General features: G+C 39.2%; 1 non-coding gene across 1 annotated transcript; it reads left to right on the top strand.

Moving 5' to 3' along the window:
- The first annotated feature begins 4,707 nt into the window (after window positions 1-4,707).
- On the top strand, window positions 4,708-4,780 carry TRNAT-CGU (transfer RNA threonine (anticodon CGU)). The gene has a single exon. It is a non-coding gene; the product is annotated as a tRNA-Thr (tRNA).
- Window positions 4,781-5,692: the final 912 nt, after the last annotated feature.

Raw genomic sequence — 5,692 nt, 5'->3', positions numbered from 1 at the left:
GACCTGCCCAAGTGGTTGGGCATGGACATGGTTGGATAAAAGATGGAGGGATCGAAAGGAGCAAGAAAAGAGGTGGGGGACAGAAGAACACAGGAACGAGAAGAGATAAATGGAAAAGGAGAAGACGAATTGGAAGAATAAACCACAATTATTTGGAAAGGGAGGAGAAAGATGGAACAGCACGGGAGGAACTGGAGGAAAAGAAGAGTACGTGAGAAAAGGGAAGGAATGATAGAACAGAGAAGAAGCGGGATGAAAAGGAACAGAACGATGGTTTTTCTACTCAAATCTTAGATATAATTAACTAACAGAATAACTAATATTACCCCGAAGGCTTGGAGTGAATGACGCAGGTTTATGCAGTAAATAAAGCTAAAGTATAACGAAGATAAAAAGGCGAAGTCAAACTTGATAGCGTGAAGTCTGAGGTGCATGACCAGAGACGACGAAAGGAGAAGTTGATCAGACCTTACAGGTCAACAATGCATTTGACCTGCAATGTTATTCCTCTCTTCCACTGAAAATGAAGCCAGCAACGAGTTGGTTTATAGTGTTAGTGAGGATATCATAAGCTCAGGGTCAAGCAACGAATATGATTAATAAGTGATTCATCTGGTGCTGAAATTAGGCTAATTGCCGGAGCATGAGCAGCTTACGAAGGCATGCGCAAAGAGAGAACGGTCGTCATTCAATACTCACCTAGTTGTGCTTACGGGGGTTGGCTTCGGTTCTTTAGTCCCGCCTCTCAACTGTCAGTCAACTGGTGTACAGATTCTGGAACCTATTGGGCTCTATCAAATCTACATCGGAAACTGTGTATGGATTCTGCCTCCACCAAATCACTCCCTAATGCATTTCATTTGTTAACTACACTGACACTGAAGTAAATCTTTTTAATGTCTCTGTGGCTCATTTGGGTACTCAGTTTTCCCTTGTTCGTGTTCCGCCATTGTTCGTATTCCGCCCATGATAAATAGTTTGTCTTTCTCTGCCCTGTCAATTTATCTGAGAATTTAGTAGGTGGAGATAATATTTCCTCTCACTCTAGTCTTCTAAGGACGTGAGCTTTAGTTCCCGTAACCTTTCCTCGTAACTCATACCTCTTAGTTCTGGGACTACTTTGGTGTCATACCTCTAAATCTTCTCTAACTTTCCCTTGTGTTTATTTAGGTATGGGTTGGAGCTGCATTCTCTAGGATTGGTCTGACATAAGTAGTATACAAGGTTCTGAATGATTCCTTGCACGTTTCTAAAGGCAGTTCTTATGTTGGCCAATCTAGCATATGCCGCTAATGATATCCTTTTTATGTGGGTTTCTGGGGACAGGTTCGGTGTGATATCAACCTTCCCAGATTTTTCTCTCTACTTGACTCTTGCAGGATTTCATCTCCCAGATGGTACCTTGTGTTCGGCCTCCTGTTAACTTCACCTAGTTTCAGTAGAAGAGCTAAAACTGCCTAGAGGTGTTAACTGGGATGGAGGTCTAAACCTTCACTAGCCAATGGCAGAGTCGAGAAGAGTAGTTACAGGCACCATTATAAACTACCAACAATGTGGTGGGTGTTAGTGGTTCTTTTCATTTTTACGGTTGGTTCTGTATAATTGTCTGTGGAAAATTTGCTGAACATTTCAAACATAGATTGAATGTAAATATTAGGAACACAGGTCCATTACATGCGGATCTGGTAGCTGAAGTTTAATCCCCCAATAAGACAGGTAAGTTCAGATAGGTCCGCACAAATATATATAGTGCTGCTGGACGCAGTAAAAAATCACTTCCTTGGGCAACAAGTAAAGGAAGACACGGGAACAAGAGACGTGTGTGTAACAGCAAGACCAGATCTATTATTCACACAGTGAAGCCGATATCGAGGAGATGGAATGCGAGCCTCTGAGAGCCAGCGATCACTGTGGGCTCGTGTTGGAGTGTCTAGTTGAGCTGAGAGAACGAAATGGGTCAACAAACCAAGATAAAATATCTGAAAGACAACTGAGGGAAGAGTATGAAAATTATATTTTATCTTGAAGATACAAGGCGTTAGAAAAACAACGTATGATTTAATGAAATACATCGTCCAGATATGCACCGTGGTCACAGGAATGTTCATCCCGGACTAAAAGGAACATAAAAAATAGGAACATACGAACAAAGAAAACTGCAGAAGGTAAAATTGATTTAATCCAAGAAGCTGCTGATTATTCTCTCCTAATCACAGTGATATTTGCCTACCTTACCCTTAAAATAATTAAGTGATCAAACGTTTGTGATGTTCCCCCGGAAATTTTCTCCATAAATCAACACCCCCTATTTCCATGTCAACATTTACCTATGTCTTTCTTGAATCTAAAATTTTTCCATTTTATATATTTTGTGTTGAGTACTATTTTGAGCTGATATTTTAAAACCCTTATTAATATACCAGTTATTATATCCTTGTATCCATGTATATATTTCAGTCATATAATTTCAAACTCTTCGTCTTTCTAGAGAATGTAAATACAGCCTTTATATATTTTCATAATACAAATGAAGCCTAAGAAGGGCAACATAAAGCTGGACAATAATATTAGATGTGTTATTGATAACGCTTCTATAAATTAATTAACATTTGCTTTATTACCTTAGTAAGCCAGCGAAAGAGAAAGCAAGGACACTGTATTATTGCAAACCCGTTCTCGCACTTTCGTATAGTCAATATTGACTTACTAAATACGTGCATATGTGACATACTAAACCTATTAGTTTACCTTGAAAAGCTTCATAGAAAACACAGACCTTGCCTAACCTTCTTAGTATGTTAAGATAAGCATCTTATTGCTTCGTAATTGCAATTATTACTTAACCTATTATAGGTATAGGTTAAGTAATAATTGTTATTACGAAGGAATAAGATGCTTATCTTAACATACTAAGAAGGTTAGGTAAGGTCGGTGTTTTCTATGAAGCTTTTCAAGGTAAACTAGTATCTTTAGTATGTCACATATGCACGTATTTAATAAGTCAATATTGACCGTAAGAAAGTGCGAGAACGGGTTGAACACGTATACGTGTATGTTCTCGTGTCTGTATGTGTTTATTTGCATGCTCCCAAAACACCGATACAAATATAAACCAAAAACTGCTGAGACCTTAATGGAAGCCATATATACTAACAAAATTAACGAGACCGGAAACAAGCGAGATGCTACCAACACTATGTGTAATTATAATCATTTTCCAACACTTGGATCAGAACACATAATGGTACAATTCTCTTGGTTGGGACTGAAATTGTAGGTAGGAAAATATGCAGTTTTGGTATACAGTCCAGTAAATATTCCATGTCAGAAAATGTGCAAGGCTTTGCCTGCATTATCATAACATTAGAACACCTGGGTCGCTTAATGTCTTCTCTATTGGCTTGTTAGCGTGAATTGTGGATGGTGTTTGTACTGGCTTGTTAGCGTGAATTGTGGCTGGTGTCTGTACTGGTTTTTTAACGTGTTTTGTGGATGGTGAGTGTTCCGACTTGTTAGTGTGAAGTGTGGATAGTGTCACTATTGGCTGGCTAGTGTGTAGTATACAATTTCAATATACTTGGAAATATAAAATACTTTAACTAGCTACGCACTTCAAGTCATGCAAGTATATTGTATGAATTAACTATTATTCTAATTTTTAAATCGTCTCATTTCTTTTGAAGTAGAACATAAGAACATAAGAACAAAGGTAACTGCAGAAGGCCTATTGGCCCATACGAGGCAGCTCCTATCTATAACCACCCAATCCCACTCATATACTTGTCCAACCCGCGCTTGAAACAATCGAGGGACCCCACATCCACCACGTTACGCGGCAATTGGTTCCACAAATCAACAACCCTGTTACCGAACCAGTATTTACCCAAGTCTTTCCTAAATCTAAACTTATCCAATTTATACCCATTGTTTCGTGTTCTGTCTTGTGTTGATATTTGTAATACCCTATTAATATCCCCGCTGTTATGTCCATTCATTCATCCAGAATCATTCAAACTAATCACAAACACAATTCAACAATAAACACAAATAACAGTAACATGAATACCTGTTTATTATTGTGTTCCGGTTATAATGTAAATAATTTAATGACGTGAGAATATGGGATAAACTAATAATCTTAAATTAATAAAGATTAATAATATTTATGATTGCAGAATATTTTGCCTATTGATTTCATTCCTAATTTGTGAATTTCCTTCATGTAATGACACTGAAGCTAGACTACTGAACTATCGTGAGAAAAATGTAAAAACAGAAGACGTCTCAAGCGAAATTTAGTCAACTCTTGGGAGATTTATCAAAATATCGTTCTTGCATGAGCAGACTCATTTGTTCCATTTTAATCAGCATTTTAATAAATAGACAGAGAAGCAAATAGAAAAAGATATGAAATAACAGCAACTGTAGTATGAACAAACAGGAAGGAAGGAAGTGGAAGCCACTAGCAGGAAGTCACAGGTACTCGTGAGAAATCCATTTTCAAACAAGAATGAATGGAAGGTCCTACTTGTTATGCATGCAGATAGACATATGTACAGACAAATGTACACAAAGAAGGCAAAATGGTAGAAACCAGAAACAAGTGGAAACTATTCTACAATATAAAATATCCCAAAGACGAGGTAAATCAATAAAATACATCCAACAGCAATACCGACTGAAACGCACATGGACATACAGACAGGGGGCCTCGTAGCCTGGTGGATAGGGCGCAGGATTCGTAATTCTGTGGCGCGGGTTCGATTCCCGCACGAGGCAAATGGGCAAAGTTTCTTTCACCCTGAATGCCCCTGTTACCTCGCAGTAAATAGGTACCTGGGAGTTAGTCAGCTGTCACGGGCTGCTTCCTGGGGTGTGTGGAAAAAAAGTAGTTAGTAAACAGTTGATTGACAGTTGAGAGGCGGGCCGAAAGAGCAAAGCTCAACCCACGCAAAACACAACTAAACACAGGCAACAGCAAGAACAGAAACCAGATGGAGCGAGGTACAATAATCAGGTGTGGTGAAAAGGTGGTGGTGGCCAGACTGAAGACAAGACCCCCACAATGTTCATTACCAACTCATGAATATGGAGATGAACATTGTGGCGAGATTTACACCTGGAGATGAAGATTCTCCCCAGATTCTAAGGTGACGTAAAGGATCTTAAGGGGGACATATACAGGTTGCCAGGGGGGGGGGGGGAGATGCACATGCGAGTCTGAGAAGATGAATGCATGTGAATCCAGGTTGATGAACAGACTACACAGACTACGAATTTGTTCATCTACACAGACACGTGAGTCTGTGTAGATGAACAAATTCATGCGAGTCTGGGGGAGGTGAACAAATACTTGCGATTTTGGGGAGACAGACAATTGCACGCGTGTGCGAAGATGAACAAAAACACGCGTCTCGGATGAACAGCATGTACGTGAGAGTCTGGGAAGAAGTTAAGATTCAGGGGACTGTCTATTGGGTGATAAGCAATACAGAAAGAGATTCTTGGGAATTGAAGATGTTAAATCAATTTTACACGAATATAACCAATTTTTCCCCACAGTCTTAAGCATCATAACACCTTACACAGCGGCCTTGACCTCTTGGGCAGGACTGGCTTGGTTGTTCTCGCGACCTTAATATCCTTTTCTTATCTTTCTATCTATCTTTCTTATCTTATTCTTTCTTAATAT

Source organism: Procambarus clarkii, chromosome 80 (assembly GCF_040958095.1).
Source record: "Procambarus clarkii isolate CNS0578487 chromosome 80, FALCON_Pclarkii_2.0, whole genome shotgun sequence".
NCBI lineage: Eukaryota > Metazoa > Arthropoda > Malacostraca > Decapoda > Cambaridae > Procambarus > Procambarus clarkii.
The sequence above is the reverse complement of the archived record's forward strand: the minus strand, read 5'-3'. Positions and strand labels throughout refer to the sequence as shown.